This window comes from Sapajus apella, unplaced genomic scaffold (genome assembly GCF_009761245.1).
Source record: "Sapajus apella isolate SASKATOON/1434 unplaced genomic scaffold, GSC_monkey_1.0 scaffold42, whole genome shotgun sequence".
Classification (NCBI taxonomy): Eukaryota; Metazoa; Chordata; class Mammalia; order Primates; family Cebidae; genus Sapajus; species Sapajus apella.
Window position 1 is genome coordinate 13,401,643 of NW_022436982.1, and position 18,923 is coordinate 13,420,565.

General features: G+C 36.8%; 1 protein-coding gene across 4 annotated transcripts in view; it reads left to right on the plus strand.

The window, feature by feature from the left end:
* MLLT3 (MLLT3 super elongation complex subunit) overlaps positions 1 to 18,923 on the plus strand; it is a 269,552-nt gene that overhangs the window by 204,387 nt on the left and 46,242 nt on the right. The window lies entirely within an intron of this gene.

The window sequence follows — 18,923 nt, forward strand, 5'->3', positions numbered from 1 at the left end:
GAGATAAAGGACAAGAACATACCAAGTACTGCACTGGGTAGACACTTTGTTTTTTCTTTTTCTTTTTTGCTGTTGATGTTAAAATATCCTAAGAAATGATTTGAGTTTCTGTTAATATAACTGAAAGAATAATTTTTAAATACATTTTGTGATTCTTGAAATGTTTCTCATAAAGAAATCTATACTGTCACATGAAAGTTTGTCAATAATTTTCCCCTACAGAGGAATTTGGTAGGGGCTGGGATAAGGTAGAGAGGCAGAAGGACTGTGTTACAGTGGCTGAACTTTTAGCAAATACAGAAAGCATGATAGAGGAATGTTTTTGTTAAGAATATTTTACATTCAAGAACTGAGGCTATTCCCGTTAGAGTACAGTGGTTCTTGGTTTAGGCGTTCATCTCTTTGGGGTACATATGTTCCACTGTACTCACTGTTAAGTGACTGGTGACTAGCAGCTAGTTACAAAGGAATTGTATCAGTGTCAACTAAAGGTTTATAATTGTGCTTTTTATTAACCTGCTTAAACTTTAATTGATAGTAAGGGAAAAAAACAAATACCTTTCACATTTTCTGTAATTTCCCGTTTTTTGTGTGTTTTTCATATAATTTTCCTCCTGAAGAGAAGTGTATAGTTGATCATGTCTTGTGATAGGAAGAAGTTTGGTATTCACAACAGAGTAGAAAAAAACAGTAAATGAAAATTGAAATAATCACCTATCAGATTCAGTTATGGTTGTAATTTTCTTATCATTGCCTTCCTCTTTCTTGCCTTGCTCTGAGGTTGTAATCATAGTTTTAAAGTGAAGAAATAAAAGGTTTTAATGATCTTTCCCTGAAAATGGACAAATTATATTTGTTAAAATGTTACATCCTTCAGCCTGCAGTGTGAGAAGAGAGATTTCAGTCATGTCTTTCGATACTTTGAGCTTACCAAGGTGTTTTCTTGGAGAAAACCTTCTTGAAGGAGGAAAACAAAATCTCATCAGATGGCAGCATTTTTCCCAAGGGTGGATGGTGATTCCAATGCAGGATAAAACCCTTTAAACCACCTTACCAGAAGTTTCTTTCAAAAAGAAAAAAAGGAAGAAGGAAAAAGAAACTTCCCTTCTTTTGTTGTTTCTCATTTCCTCCCGCCCCACCCTGTTCATTGCCGTGCTTAAACTGTCTGGAGCTGGCAGTAAAAGTCCTGCTGTTGAAGCATTGGCCTTAGGTTTTTATGTGATGGAAGGTTGTTGCAGTCAGAGAAGAAGGTCTTTATTGTGTTTTCAAAGTGGCTTTTTAATGACTTGTAATTCCAGCACATGCAAGAGCTGTAAAGTCTGTAAGTATGGTGAGGGAGCAGCTGGAGAGGCCATTCATTAAAGGGCTGCCCCTGCTCTCCAGGGGGTGTGTTCTCATTGGAGCCTTCTATTTTCTGTGTTTTATAACTGGAGGTAAAAATACCTGAAGGGTTGCAGTTCTTCCTCTGGTAGATTCTGCTCAAAGTGAAACATTAATTAAAATTACTGGACAAAAGTTAACTTTGTTGGGTGCACGGAGCTCTTTCACCTGTCCCTGTTTTCTAACGCATTTTTGTTTTTTTTCTGTGTTGGGTATGATCACACTAAGGAGGAGGCAGCCTAGCCAGGCAGCTGTTCATTTATTCATTCATATTTCTGGTTTATTTGAAAAAAGCAGTTAAAAGGGAGGTTAAAGAAAAACAGTCAGAGGTCTTTTTATTTCTTTGTTTCAGTCCATACTAGGCCCACTGTGGTATCTCAGTTCTTAAATTAAGTAATTCCTTAGAAGCTCTTGGGTAGCAGAAGATTGTGAACACATAGGGGCTCTATCTTTGCAGAGCTGATGGCCATCAAAAATTGCCAAAACTCAGCATTTCCATATACGTGTATTGAGCCTGAATCTCTCTTCCAATAAATTCTGTGAGCCTTCTTTAAGAGAGCTACATCACCTATTTAATGCATTATTGTTTCTTGTTTTATGACCTATGCTTTTTATGGAATTGTCTCATTTGTCGTCTTTAGACACAAAGCCAACAGTGAGACTCAACATGGCCTTTGCAAGAGTAGCTTCACCGTACCACGAAGATGCCTTAGCCATAGCTAAACTTGAGTGTTTACTCTGTGTTAGTCACCCTTCTATGTACTTGACATGATTTATCTCATTCACCCCTCAAAACAACTCTATAAAATAGTTATTATTATCACCATTTTATAGATGAGGAAGCAGAAGCTCCAAGACGAAGAATCTTGTCCAAGGTTGCCATCTTTAAAAGTGGTGGAGCTAGGATTTGAACCCACTTGGTAGGTAGCGTACCTACCTAAGAAGGAGGTTGGTGATAAAACAAATCTTATTCTTCCTTGGATTCATACTAAAATTGTAGAGGCACGCTTCATGAAGTTGGCATTGCTGCTGAGAAAGCCTTAAAGGTCTCATATTGTCCTACTTAGGAATCCGGTTTCTTTGACCTATTGGTTTGGGCTTTACCAGTGGCCTTCAGGAGATGACAGATTGTTCTCGTAGGTAGACTTGGCATGCACAGCCAGAATTGAGGGAAGAGCTGTAAAACATCCAGGAGCCTCTAGCTTCTTAGACATCCTCACTTAAAATAAAACTGACTTGTGGGTCTAGACTGCATCTTATTACACTATATCATCAGAACTGTTTCCCTGTTCTCAGAGTTTTTCCCATGTGCTTTTGCAAGAGAATTTATGTTTCACAGAGCTGACCTGCAATATCAGCCTCTCCCAGAAGATGCCACCAAATAACAAATGGTGTCTTCCAGTTTGGAGACTTCTTTCTGAAAATTCTAGTTACATTTTATAAATTCATTTTATAGTTTCTCTAAGTTATTCAAAATGTAGGCTGTGCTTTCTTTGAATTAGGAGACAAGATAATGCCATGGTAGGAGTAGAGGGTTATTTTCTTTTGGTGTCTATGTAATTATTTAACCAAGTTTGAGAAATTGTTCTCAGTGGGTAACAATTTATGACTGTAAACTTTGAAAGCAGTGTCAAGGTCCACAAAGAAAAATCACCGCTAAGAGGCTTCTTTAGGTCACCAAAGGTGACTGTGCAGTGATATATTCCCAGATAAAGTCAAAGTTCCTTCTATTAAGCAGGATAAAATGGAAAAGCATTTACTAAAATGTTTGGAGACAACACTTTTATCTTTTGAGTTCTGAAAATACAGAGGTTAGGAAGCACAGGGATAGGAAGAAATATTCAGAACCTGTGACACAGAAAAGGTAATTTCTTTGCCTTTCTTGGTCATGGGGGAAAATACATATATGAGCCCCTCAAATATTACTTTAAATAAATAGAGAAAGAAATTTCTAGAGTTCCCCTGCTTTGAGACCTCAGTGCTTAGAATCATAGTGCTGATTTTTAAAAAATAAATTGCTATCTCAGCACTTTGTGAGGACAAGACAGGTGGATCATGAGGTTAGGAGATTGAGACCATCTTGGCCAACATGGTAAAAACCTGTCTTTACTAAAAATACAAAAAAGCTGTGCATGGTGGCTCACACTCATAGTCCCAGCTACTAGGGAGGCTGAGGCAGGAAAAATCCCTTGAACCTGGGAGGCAGAGGTTGCAGAGAGCTGAGATAGCATCCCTGCACTCCAGCCTGGCAACAGAGCAGAACTCTGTCTAAAAAATAATCATAAAATAAAATAAATTGCTGATCTTTGCTTTATTATGTGACTCTTATGTTTTAAGTATGATAAACCATCATGTCACTTTGAGTTATTGAAAACATTTTCTTCTAGATGTGTTTAATGGTTTGTAATATTCTTTGATTACTGTAATGATGTTTAGTAACAATTAAAAATAGTATGCGGTAGGTACTTCCTATGTACAGGCACTGCATTAGTTGGTGCAGATAGTACAAAGTTAGAATTTAAGCTGAGCTTTGAAGGAAAGAGGCATGATTGGTCTCCAGCAGCTTGAGACTAGTCTGAGCCATATAGCAGAACCCTGTCTGAAAAATAAATAAAAAGTATTATCCCACTGACCCCAAACCCTCATCTCTGCTAATTCATGCCGCTTTCCTTTACTTGGATAAACTGCCATTCTCAGTGGATGAAACACAATCCTCCTCCTTTCCACCCTCCAGGCTCTTCAGTATCTGCCTCTGTGTCCTGGATTGTTTTCCTTAGTCTGTCTACAAATATAACGAGGCATCCTTCAGACCAAACATACCTCCCTCCAACTTTCCAGTGAACTCTGGTGCTCTTTAGACTATGGTGCCTTCATTTCCTTTCTTTCACTGATGGACATCTCAAAAGCTCCCTTATTCCTCAACCCATTGTGGTCTGGCTTTTGCTCTTGAAACTGTTCTTAAAATTACCAGTGGAAAATGTCACTAGTGCCTTCCAGATCCTGATGTAGAAACCATCTCCTAAGCACTGACTTTGACCTTACTGGCACCTTTGACTTGCTTTTTGCTCAATTGCTTGACTCTATTATACCTACCTTGATGTCACTCCCTGTGAGTCTCCTTTGCCCACTGACCTTCCTCTACCACCATTAAGTTAGCCATTCTCAGTTTTTCCTTTTCTATTATATAGTCGGTCCCTGGACAATCATCTATTACCAGTATATTTTTTATATCTTCTTCAACACCAACTATTCTCAAAAGCTATCAGCTGAACAACTCTGATCAACAGGAACCTGAAATACAACAGATACCAAGGTACAATATAGTCGAAAGTATTTCTTACAGACATTGCTGGTTATTCAATATCATTACCCTCTTCTTCTTACTAACAGAATTTTTATTTTATTAAGGCACTAATATGCCTTAAAAAAAAGTTCCCCAGCTTTCCTTGCAATTAGATATTATTCTGTGATTGAATCTGGCTAATGGAGGTGTAAATGGAAGTTATTAGATGGGAATTACAGGACGCTCTTTAAAAGAAGCTGACTCAGCTGGCATGTACCATTTTGTCTTTCCCTCTTCTGCTTCTTGCCTGGAACTTGGAAGTGATGGCTGGTGCTCTAGCTGCCACATTGTTAGAAGCATATGCAGAGTATGGAGGAGCACAAAGACAGGAAGGGACTGGATTCCTGATTCTTTATATTGCCATACTGATCCTGTCTATCATACTGGATTTCTGATGTAATGGAAAAAACTAAACTTTATGTTAGCTCATGTATATATTACTAGCAGGTGGGCACACTTCCTAACTGATTTAGCTGTACCCATTATTTCAAAACACCTTCCTGTGTTTTCTAATTGGGTAAATATATATTCCATCTATTTTTATTAACCTAAATTAGAAATATCAGTTATTAAGCATATATATTTTTAAAAATAATAAGTGTCTATTATGGGTTATTGGGCACTGGGGATAATACAATGCGTAAGATAGGAGCAGAGCTTTACCTTCAAGTAAGAGGAAATCTATAATTTCAGGTAGTGATTTTGGTGCTGTGAAAATTATTTTTTTCCCTCAGATCTCATTTTATTTGGTTATGATTCCTTATCAGGTTTGCTCCAAAAATATCTGTGAATCTCCCTTTTTCTCCTCCTGCTTCTATTCAGCACTTGGTTTGGATTCTCATCAATTTAACTCAGTTGAGATTGGAGACTTTTGAGTTGTTCTTCCTATCTCCTGTCTCTTTCCTTTCTCAGGTTCTTCTCTACAAAACTTTCTAAAATACAAATTCTAGAAGAAAATATGCAAAAGGAGATAAATCAGCTAGTTAAGATGATGATGTTATGGGTCATTTTCAAAATACTATCTTTACAGTTGGCATTTTAATTGTTTCATAGTTTCAAAACTGCAGCACTTGTATGGAGTAAGTACCAAATTCTCTTTAACATGTTTTTTTCTTATAATCCTTCATTATGAAGACTTTCAAGTATACATGAAATAAACAAAATAGTATAATGAACCCTTCATTGACTGTCACTCAGCTTCAACAATTATTAATGGATGGTCAATTTTGTTTCATGTGTAATGCCATCTTCTAGCCTGGTATGATTTTTAATGAGATCCAAAATATATTATTTCATTTATAGATATTTCAATATGAATCTCTAAACGATAAGGACTTAAAAAAAAAAGAACAAGGCTGGGCGTGGTGGCTCATGCCTGTAACCCCAGCACTGCCTCAGGAGGCCGAGGCAGGCGGATCATGAGGTCAGGAGATCAAGAGCATCCTGGCCAAGATGATGAAACCCCGTCTCTACTGAAAATACAAAAATTAGCTGCGCTCAGTGATGTCGCCCCAGCCACTCGGGAGGCTGAAGCAGGAGAATCACTTGAACCTGGGAGGTAGAGGTTGCAGAGAGCCGAGACTGCACCACTGCACTCCAGCCTGGCGACAGAGCAAAACCGTGTCTCAAAAAGGGAAAAAAAAAACTAAATACCATGATCACATCTAAAGTAATTATTAAGTCTTAATATCATCAAATATCTAGCCACTGGAGAAATTTCCAATGGAATCAAAACATCATGTTTTCTCTTTATATTTTGTTAGAATTGAAATCTAAATAAAGTTCACATCTTGTAATTTGTAAAAGCATCTATTAAGTTTCTTTATAGGTTCTCCATTATCTCTCTTTTTTCATATAAAGATGCAGGAGGGAAAAAACTAGGTTGTCATAGAATTTCTCGTTTTAGATTTTGTTGACAGTATCTTCATGGTGTCTTTTCTGTAAGTCAGTAGTCAGAATCATGGTCAGAGTCTTGTTAGTTTTTTTAGTTTTGTTTTTCTGGGCCAGATCATCTCATGGGAAGGTTATATTCTTTTATTAGAAGGCCTATAAGGTAAGGTTATCTCTTTTTTTTAATGTTAGCAACCATTGATGCTCATTGCTGTAAGCATTAATTGATTATGGATTGGGAGATGTTGTCATTTTTGTTCCATCATTCTTCATTTATTAGTCAGAGTTCACCTATAAAGAGAAACTGACCCTTTTCTACCCCCACCGCCACCTCCCCACCAAACCAGCAGTAGTTTGTATAGAAAAGTAAAACATAGTGCTTGATTCTTTCCATTTGTTTTCAAAAGAATGAGTTTGGTTCCCTATCAGCCTCCAACAGTGTCAAATTCCTCAAATTATTTTTTAAGTATTGCTTTTAAGCCTTCTCCAGTTTGACCTTTTCATCCTTATCTTTCTTTCCTCTCCCCTATGCTTTAATCATCCTAAAATATTAGCAATCCATGATTCCTTGATTATACCATGCTGTTTTATGTCCTGGTGTAATACCCTTAGTCCTTTATGACCTGGTTAACTTTCACTTATTCTTTGAAGCTTTTCTAAATAATCTGCCACACCCCAACTAACCCCTTTCTCCTTTGTGCATCTACCATTTATGCAGTTTATGTATACTTTGATGATGATTGTTTATCTCTCATATTAAAGTGTTTTTCTCCTGACCAGTGGACTATTTTGAGGGCAGAACCTGTCTCTTAATTTTCTAATGTTAACGCTCTTTGCATGGTCCCTGGCACTTAATTAGCACTCAACAAATACTGAGTTAAATAGTGCTAAGATGTGTTAATATATGTGTATGTATTTATAGTTAAGACTCCCCTTAACTATAATAAGTACTTAACAGCAGGTTAAGTAATTGATGCATGTCTAGTTGAGGAGTCTTAACTATAAATATGTCTGTGTGATCTGGAGATGGGATTTTTGGTCTGTCCTCTTCATGAAGGTGGAGTAGACAGGTCAAATGAGTGAGGGAACACCCTATGTAAATAAGACAAGTCTTGGCCCTCTCAGAAGTACACAGTACAGGGTGTAAGTCACCCTTGTGCAGATAAGTTTATATAACAAAATCCCAGGATAAATTGGAGGCACAGTAAGCAAGTTGCATAAATTGGATTTCACTCTTACCTGCCCTCACAGTCCCTTGCCTTTGTGTTGGAGTACATAAGCCAGTCAAGGAGTGTGTAGCTCTTGAAAACTCCCACAGAAAAACAAAAGATTTTTTTAAAAACTGATTTCACCATGAAGGGTATTAAACCACAAAAACAACACAGGGGAGGCAGGGACCACAAACTAATCTTTTATTGAGACAGCAGAGGGATGTCAGAGCCTAAAATCCCGAAACATTTGCTTCTCTATTTTAAAAAAGCAAATAGTTTTCAGAGAAATTTCAATAACAGGATGTTGCAGTGAAAGAAATTTCTGCCTCCCTGTTTCCTATAGGGACTGTGCAGAGGCATGATAACGTGAAAGTTATATGGCCACCTTGTTTTTGCTGTCTTTGTGATCATGAAATATGATTATATTCCCTCTAATGTTTACAGTGCTCTTGAAATTATTGGAACGGGTAAAATGCCACTTGTATACTGTGTAAAAGGGACTTGCTTTTCCCCACTCCCCACTTCGGTTTTCTCAGGTTGCAGAATTGTCAAGATGATAGATTTAAATTAATAAGCTTAATTTGGCTGATAAGTACTTATTAAACCATCACATCTAAGTAACTACAACGATATAATTAAATGTTTATTGTAGCCAGACACAGTGACTCATACCTGTAATCCCAACACATTGGGAAGCTGAGACAGGAGAACTGCTTGAAGCCAGGAGTTTGAGACCAGCCTGGACAACAAAGGGAGACACTCTAAAAAAATTAAAAATACACAGCAGCTGCTTGAGAGGCTGAAGTGAGGGATCGCTTGAGCCCAGGAGTTCAAGACTGCAGTGAGCTTTCCTTGTACCACTACACTCCAACCTGGTTGAGACCCTATCTAAAAATAAAAATTAAATAAAAATTAAAAACATTCATTGTATATACAGAATAATGAATGAAAAAATGCAAAAGATACACATTCCTAACTACAAGGGTCAAGTATTGTGAAAAAGAGTTATATTGAAGAGTAGCATAGTTAGGGAAACAAGGTGTGGAAGATGAAGTTAGTTCCCCCGAAAAATTAGGGTCTTAGTTGTGTCTTTGTTGGCACTTGTCTTCTGAAATATATATATTATATAAATTTATAGTCATGGGCTATACTGTAGCATTTCTAAGAGTGGTTTTAAAAGAGTCCTCATTACATCTATAAGACAAAAATTATACCCAAATATAATTTATCACTGTGGGAGGTTGAGATTATTAAGATAAAAAATGAACTCTAAAGACAGCAGTCAACATTTTAGAAAGGAAGATGTTATCACAGCCATCTTCTCTTAAGGAAAGATGTAACCTTGGCACATGTACTTTGAAACCTTATTCAGATATCCTAAAACTTAGGTAAATATAAATTGATGGGCTCCCTCCTGTATTCACTTCTGGAGGTCCCCTAAGTTGTAATTTGCTGATGGGTCCTGCAGAGCTGCCCTTCTACCCAGCTTTTATAGGGCCCTACATGTTCTGCAGTCAAAAGAAGCAGTGGTTGTGAGTCTGCACTGATCACACTTCTCTCCATCTCCCTGTAAAACATGTTCACTGTTGCCCATTGCTGGTGGGTTGTAGCTTATACGGTATACTTCTTCTCCCAAAAGTTGAATATTACACTCACTGAGAAGCCAACATAGTTGTTCCATGTATCAGTTGTTTTTCTAATTATGTTAGTTAATTAAATGTTTTATAAACCAATAGTATACAAAAAGCAATTATTTCTGTGAAAACTGAGTTAAAAACTGAAGGGTAATCCCTTAAAAATATATATATACTTTCAAATAAGGTACAAAACACCGCGGCAGAAAAAAGTTATGAGACTCTAGGACTCTTGGATTCTAACAGCTATACAAGCCTTTGGTTTCTTGCTCATCAATAGATAATGCATCAAATGTGATTTATGTAAGAAAGCTTTTTCAGACCCTACTGCAAACTCCATGATTCTATATCAAAAGATTGGTTGATTATTGTATATTTATAAATTTTCAGTTAAAGTAAAATGCTTACAGTGTGTGTATGTGTGTGCCTTTAACTAGTACTAGCATCTTTCCCCTGACAGATCTCAGTGTCCAGAAATCTTGATTGTGCTTCACCTTGGATTGTGGTTCCCTTTTGCTTGACCTTTGACTTAGGATAAGCCTTACTCCAGCAACAACACCCTTTTGCCTTTTGCTTCTTCCACTATTCCATTTTATCAAAGACAATGTTAGACATACCCCACCTGCTACATGCATATCTTTCTAGATGAGTTTGTAGGTTCTGTCAGCTTTGATGGCATCAGTGCCCACCATTTCCCTTCAGAACTTATGTGCTCCTGTAAATATATGCTGGGTGATGCAGGAATCTGCTTGGAACCATAGAACTTTGGGCTCAGGAAAACAGATTGTCCTTATTTTGGTGAGGAACATAAACTGTGTTTTATAAACCAATTGAATAAGTAGCACCCCAGAAAGAATCTTGAGACCTGGGAAAGGGCCCCGGGTCTAACTGTTGAACTAGCTCTGTGATCTGGGGCAAATTCTTATTGGCAACTTTGAATCTTAATTTTATAATCTCTGATACGTGAATAATATCACACAAAATTGTTGTGTGAATCAAAGGGTAGTAAAAAGTACCTGGCACATAGTTGAAAGTCTGTAAATTCTAATAGAATTTGAATATTTCTAAATTAGTTTCTTTCCTTCCTCTCTCCTTCCTTCTTTCCATGCCTTACTTCACATACTGTTAGAGGGACTATATGAGTAAAAGAGTTCTCAAAGTTTTAAGTTCTTCTCACAAGATGTTAAAAGAGATGACTTTAGCTTAAAAATTTTTTTTAAATGATGGTCTATAGTAAGCATTTTATTCTTTTATTTGATAGTTTCTGTTCATGAAACTATAATTGCCATTATAGAGGTTGTATTCGTATGTATTAGTTAACTTTTGCCTTTATGCTTCATCTTGTCTCCTGATTAGAACTGAAAATTTTAAAGATAGGGATTCTGCTTTCTCCAACAACAAGCCTATGCTGTCATGAACAAAGGGGTCCTGCATTCAGAAAATTCTACAGTATAGTTGTTACCCATGGTTTTCCTTCATCCTGTTTACCTGATGCTCTGCCTTCAGTACTTTTGTTGGCTCTTCAACAGCTTAAAGCCTACAAAAGTGCAGACTTGGCTGACATGTTTTAAGCTATCCTAGGGCATGTAATGTACCACACAGGAAAGATTTATTTTGCTTTTATTGTATGTGGTTGTGAACCATGTCACTAAGTCAAAGGAAAAGCTTTTAATTATTTCAGAAAGGACAATTAAAAGGTGTTTGACCTAAATTTCTTTCCTGAATACCAGATATCTATCCAGGGGAGAAAGATGCCAAGTTTTTTCTGATGAGTTTATTACAGAGCAGTGAACACATAGCCAACATGAAAGGGAAACACAGTTTTGCATTAGATTCATAGCTGCATGTTTTAAAGTAGCCTTAAAAGTTACCCCATTAGTACCTTTTAAAGCTTCACATAAAATGCAGCTTTACATCTGGCATCAGATCTATTAATTTGACTATTATGAATATGTACGAATATTTTTGAAAACTCCTGTGGTCTTGTAAAGCCTCCAGGCCCTTATTAGCTAAAAATCTTGCCTTCTGCCAGGGCATGAAGCCAAAGTAAGATCCTTAAGTAGATAACATTTAGAGTTTGAAATAATAATAATGAAAGAGAAGTCCACATGGAGCTTTCAAGTTGTTATCCATTGAAATATCCAGTATGGAGTTGGAGGCCAGGGGAGAAGATTAAGCGATGTCAGGTTTGTTTCAGCAGGATGCAGTGCTTAACCACCTTCCCTCCAAAGTGCTTTATGCCTTGCATCCTGGGAAGGGCAGTGACTAATTCATTGATCCATCTGTTGCCTTGGGAGACACCCTGGGTTAGATCCTCTGACTGTTAGCTTCACAGGTGGTGACCGTTGAACATAGGGGACATTAGGGCCTTTCCTTACTCTTGTGGGACTTTTCTTTCACCTGCCATTCTCTCACATGGGTCACCTTGGACAGAAACCTCTTCCCACACCTCCCTCTACCAAAAAGGAAGTGGGAGGGGGGCCTCACAGCTTTTTTAATAGGCCTGTTTAAAATAATTGAAATAAACCAAGATTTCCTGTTTACTGGCATGTCATTCTTTTGTGGCAGCCTTATTTCTCTCAACTCTTTCCCCTAACCTTTTATTCCTTATTGTCTTACTTTTTCTGAGAAGGAGTTTAAAAATACGTTCCATGTTTGTTACAAGGTGTATCTTACAGCCAGTGTCTAACAGTTTGTGACTGAAGATAACCCCCAACAAAGGTGGTATCTCTGTGGTAGAAGTTACAACTAGTTCCATATTCTGAGTAGATCAGTCCTTGCTTCCAGATAGTAAAGTTTGTACACCCAGACTTGGTGTCTTCTTTTTGGACCCCAAATTTACTTTTTAGGAATATTGAGTTAAGTTACCTTATCACCATCCCTTAATTCCCCTTCTTTCCACCCAGAACTAAGACACTATAGTAGCCTTAAACTGTTAATTCTCAGTGTCTAGGTAGGAAGAATCATAGCTGGGTTTCTTAAAGATATGCTTCATCTTCTTTTTGCATAGCTAGTGTCTTATTTTGTGTTCAGATGGGAAAATCTGCTCTGCCTCCCTGCCTCCATAGATGGCAAATACCTGAAACCTTGATTCTAATTCTGGAGGAGGTACCTGTCCCCCAACACTCCCCCAACCCTGGACCTTTTGCTTTGGGTGTCGGTGTTTGGTCTCTCAGCCAGAAGCCTATATGGGAATCCAGCCAGATCCTTGCTGTGTTGTACAGGTGAAAATTCTATAAACTGGTTATAAGTCATTTTCCTCATCTGGAAAGAATCAGAATCAGGGATGGTGGCATTGAATGATTTGATAGAGTTGTTGTGAAGGATAATTAAAATGACTGTAAATCTTTTTTAGATATGAAGGCTTATAGGAATGATAACTCATTAATGATGAAATACTTTTAAGAAAAATATCAAATAATCAGAACCAATTTATTATATATGTTTTAAAAATGATAATGCTAGTTATAAGTAGATCTCAAGTTACAGTTACCAGTTTTTCTTGTTACTCTAATTTTCTTTGCTCTTAAACTATTTTTACCTGTTCTTACTAGATTGGCGCTTTAAAAAAAATGCATGACTAATTACTACATAATTGAAAAAAGGTCCAATGATGACGTTTTCCTCTGTCAACTAGCGTTACTTCTGTCATGCAATAAAAAGTAGTTATGTGAGGCATAGCTGTTGGAGTAAAGAAGAAGACAGGCATTGCACATATTTACAGTCTTCAGTCACTGACCTTTTCATAGCATGGCACCTAAAACATTCAGACCTATATTTAATTATATCATTGAATATTTTTGAAATCAAGGGGAAATCTTTATAGCAAGGTCTGCTGTAGATGATATAATGCTACAGTTAAAGATAGTGTTATAAGTGAGTAATATGAACATTTAGCCTTGGAAATGCAACAATCAACATCCAGTGATAAAATGAACACAATCTTCTGTGAGTAGTCCTGACAAATCCTCACATTCCAGAAACTGCCGATTGGTAAGTCCTACAGTGTTTCCCAAAAAACCCTGGGACTGAATTTGGAATATGTAGCTAAGGAGCATTTGGAAAAGACTGTGGTTGTCACTAGGTTCTACGTGATATTATCCTAACAATTCTAATTTCTTTATTTTTTATAAGGTTGACTAGAGAATGCAATGGCTCATAAGCCTTTTTTTTTTTTTTTTTTTTTGAGATGGAATTTCACTCTTGTTGCCCAGGCTCCATGGAGTGCACTGGTATGATCTTGGCTCACTGCAATCTCTGCCTCCTGGGTTCAATCAATTCTCCTGCCTCAGCCTCTCAAGTAGCTGGGATAACAGGCATATGTCACCATGCCCAGGTAGTTTTGTATTTTTAGTAGAGACGGGGTTCCACCATGTTGGTCAGGCTGGTCTTGAACTCCTGACCTCAGCTGGTCCAGCTGCCTCGGCCTTCCAAACTGCTGGATTACAGGTCATCAGTCTTTTGATGATACCTTAAGATAAGGTAGAGGAGACATGCAGACCTGGTGATTCTTGAGATGAATGGATTTGTTCTCACTCTACAAATGTATTTGAAGAGTCCATGTCAGCCTATAAAGAGATCTCTTGTAGAGTGTTACAGGGCTTTGCCTTTTGCCCCTTCCTATTTGCTATGTTTACTGTGAGTTAAAGATATGGAAGCTATGTTCACCAGTAACCCAAAGCTGGGAGGGATAATGTATTCCACCTAACCCCAGAATTACAAGAAAAAATTCTCATCAAGTAGAAATGCTAGGGTAAACCCAAGAAAGGGAAATTTAACAAATATAAATTTCTTCATTTAAAATTAAGTAATTATTTTGATTAGTAAAGGAAAAGGGAGGTGGGCCTTAGAGACAGTTTATATGGAGAGGAGGAGGATCTTGGAGATTTTAGTAGATTGTCAGCTCTGTATAAGCTAGTTTAATCTAAGACTGTATTAATAGAAAAATTGTGTGTCAGTCATTAAATTACAGTTCTGTCACCTTTTGTCAGACTGCATCTGGATCTTAGGTTTGGTGGCACACTTTAAAGATGCTGACAAAATTGAAATATAGTTCAGAGGGCAGTCTCTGGACACTGAAGTTTCTTACAAGGCATGGTTTGAGGAAGTGAGATTGGCAAGAGACATAGTAATTATCTTTATTTTGGAAGCAGTGCTCTTAGAAGTTTCTTACAGTGTTCTGATTAACAGATTTGGCTTCCTGGTAACTCAGGGAGCTCAGGAGGCCTAGGATAAGCAAACTGAAGGATATTTTCCCTGGGAAGTTCCCGCTTACCTGTAAGGTATGTGGATTCTTGTAGTAAGCCACCAGTGATACACCCCTCCTTAGATCACCTATTGGCTTCCATATAGTTTTGTCTTTTTGTTTTCTGTCTTTAACCTTACGTAGCATCTGGGCTTTAGTATATTAAAATAGTAAAATACAATTAGAGAAATAATAGATAAATACTAAAATCTTAACTTTCATAAATTTGCATAATTTCTGCTTGTTAGTTGGACATTTATCATATACATATCTTCCTTCTACTAGAGCTTTAGAGAAACACATTTCCTAGTGACAGGAATTGTATATTTTTAAAACCTGTCTTGTTTGAGGAAAAACGTGGTAGTTGATAAACGTAATGTTAAATGCAATAATGTAAGATTAGATTTACGAGAGGTAAATATGGAAAGTGGATCAGAAACAGATAAATATAGGCTGATATTTTCTCATGAAAAACACTCAGTAAATAAATAGATGGAGAGTCGAGATGGGATGATGATTCCCTGTGTTTCAGGCAGCTCTTTGATTCCCCCAGGCTCACTTTATGTTGTTCATTAGATCTAGCTTGAGGGCCTTCTGGTTTCATGTCTTACAGTAATAATTTCCTCATACTATCCACCTTCCTTGAAAAATAAATGTGGGAAGAATGAATACAGTTTTCCCCAGGTTAGGACCTTGTTTACCGTATCTTACTTACCTTGTTGATCACTATCTGCGGGCACCTGTTCCGCCTCCTTTTCTTCTTTTTCTCTCTGCTTTTCCCTTTCCTAGAAATGAGCAAGGATTTTCTAAACGCAGATCATCAGTCACCTAGATGTGGTTTTATTCCTACAAAATGATTGATTGATGTCAGTTGATTTGCCTTAAAAACTTTCTCTACCCAATTCCCCAGGAGAGTTGTTAGGACCAAGCAAGAAATCCAGCATCATCACCTAGCAAACCGTTGTCCAAAATTGTCAACAGGTGAACTGTTTTACATCTTGATCTGGTGGTAGTTACATGGGTGTATAAATATGTAAAATTAATTGAGCTGTACACCTAGATTGTGCACTTTACTATATGCAAGCATGTAAATTACACCCCGATTTGCTTACTTATTTAACCTTTTTTAAAAAATGAGATGAGATTTCCCCGAGTAGCTGGGATTACAGGCTTGCACCACCATTCCTAGCACACCTCAATTTTTAATCTGTAAAATACCTAATTTCTCTTACTATTATAGAAAGGAAATTGTTTCTCCAAATGTTAATTTGTACTCCTAATTCAGCTTTTAAAAAAGAAACTTTAATGCTCCCTATTATGTAAGTATTTTAGAGACATTGTGATTTTCATATTTGAAGTGTGTCAGTCAATTTGCCAGAGTTCTTGGTATACGTGAAATGCAGAGGCAGTCAAAGTTTAAATTATAAAATATTCTCCATTGTCTTTAAAGTCAGGAATCATTTCAGGGCTGATTAGCACTGTTTTTCCAGTGTGCTAAGACATTTCTAGATACGTAGCACGCATTCAAGAACATGTAATTTTTGTATGTACAACATTTGCTGATGTTTCACACAGAGGAATTTATAATTATTTTAGGATCAGTGTTTTTATCTGACGTTTATACAATTTTCATTTTACATTAATGTTATTTTCTGTTTTTCAGTTAGTAGATCTAAGTCTGTGTAACACAGTTTTAAGTTTTGATTTTAAAGCCCTAACTATATTTACAATCTTAGGGAAAATTAATATCCTACTTTTAAGTTCTCTACTTAAACTTACCACTTTTTTCCTCCAAATATCTCAACATATTTTTCTAATTTATATCCTTCTTAATGTAACACTATCAAATCTACTACTGTTTTCTTTGGCTAATGTTTCATGTTTTATCTGTGGTTCGTTGGAAAGATTGCTGCCAGACTCATCATTAACTTCCCTTGGTTGCTTCTCATAACATTTCCATTTTAGGAACTTCCATAATAATCTGATGGGCCAAATGTACTACACAATGCCTCAAAGTATACATAACTTAATTACATTTTAACCTTTTAAAATATAGGAGCTGAATCAAGTTGCCTTACTGGACAAAATAAGAAAAAAAATTTAATGAGCAATTGTCAGTATATGTCAATGTGACTTTTAAAATGCAACTTTATTTAAATATAGTTGGCCGATTTAAAGTGGTTTTCCTTTCCTTCCTTTTTTCTTTTCCTTTCCCTTTCCTTCCTTTTCCTGACAGGGTCTCACTGTCCTTTCTTTATAAACGAAGGACAAATTCTACTGCCTTCTTCAAATATCTTCAACCTTTGATTTTACTTTTTAGCTGATGGTTTAGTTTTGTTGTTTATTAGAATAAGTGTTCAAAAGAAGCAATCAAGTACAAATTTTCTAACTCATTCAATACTTGATCTCCCTTTTTGCTTTGCGGTCTATACAGGAATCAATCTGGTTACAGATTCTAGTGTGGAAAATTTCTTCTAGTTGAAAATGTCTTCTGGCTGATCCTCTTAAAACATCAATTTGACCATAAAGCACATGTATTTGTTTCATTTGGTTAGGTATTTTTTGGGGGCAATTGTGATATTAACCCCCCCACCCCCACCCCCCCGCCACCCCTCTGAGTGAGCCAATCCTGTATTTCTGTTTATAGAACTGGAACTTCCAGATATTTAAAACCTATCCATATAAAATATCTGAATTTTTGAAACAATGAATTGATTTGCTAAATGAGTAACCTTTAGATAGCCTTCCTGTAGTGGCTTGAGAATTCTGTTTGTAACATTTCTCAAACTGCCTTTTCTAAGATGTTGCTGTATCAATGGAACTATCTGGTAGAGAGTAATTTATTTTATTGATGAGACATTCATTTGTGTACATTCAACAATATAATTGGCATGAAAACTCACTCTTCAGGATAATATATCAGTTGTATCTTCCACAGTAACTCTGAGAAACTTGGACAACAAGGTCAGAACACTGCTGTTTTGCAGGATAAAGTTGTTTAGCTGCCATAGGACAGAGTGTCTTAAGGAATGGAAAACTGCATAGCTAGTGAAGGAGGTTGTTAAGCTTCCCCCCAACAACCTCAAAAACAAAAAAGCCAGAATTGTGTTTTCAAACAAATATAAACCAATAATAGGATAAACTGAATCAGATATCTGGTTTAACAAAGTTCACCAAATCCCTAGTAACTGTAAGTGTGATATTGCTGTACTAAATACCCATAGAGGAGGGATCAGCAAAAATAGCCTGTGAACCAAATCTGGCACCCTGCTTGTTTTTGTAAATAAAGTTTTATTGAACACAGTTATGCCATTTGTTTACATACTGTCTATGACTGCTTTCATGCTACAAGAGTTGAGGAGCTCTGGAGACAGAGACTGAACAGCCTGTGAAGTCTAAAACATTTACTCTTCAGTCTTTTATAGGAAAAGGCTGCCAACTCCTGCTATAGAGGATCCAGCGTAAGAAAGATCTATTTTCTATCCTCATCTTCATCTTTAGCTAGTGTGACCGCAGGGAAAAATGGCTAATACAGATATTTAGCTAACTTATACACAAAGCAAAAAGTAGAATAGTAGAATTTTACCAGATACGAAAAGGATATGAAAGGTCAACTTAATATACGAAGATAGTTAGAATAATAATTTCTGTATTGAAGAGTAGTGGATATCTGGATAAATTAGTACTATGCCTATAATTTATTATTATCTAGTTTTAGTTCAGAATTTTATATATATCCAGCAAATAGCCTGGTTTTCACCATAGGAGCAGAGTGGCCAATATTAATTGCCATAAAAGGCAGTTAGCATTTCTTACTGGGAACTTTTTGGGTCTAGAATATTTGACATAGTCACATACTCACTTGGCTGTCTCATTCCAACACATCTTTAGAATAGGAGCTTGGGGCATCCATCGAATGGAGTCTGTCACTTCCAGTGATGACTGTGGCAGGTGAAAGCTCTGTCAATAGGCTTTATCGAATTCTGCAATGTTCATTACTCCAGCGTTTGGGCCTCCAAACAAAGCTTGATGACAGGAGCCAGATCAACTCCTTGTTGATCTTTCTTTAGCAAAGCTATAGAAGGAAAAACCACACACAATTCAGAGTCTAACTTGTTAGATTTTCAGTTTATTGGCTTCTAAGGGAGTAGGCTTGGGACTGCGGACCAGAGAGAGTTTTGAATGAATGACCCTTCTCCTTACTCTTTAACATACTGTGC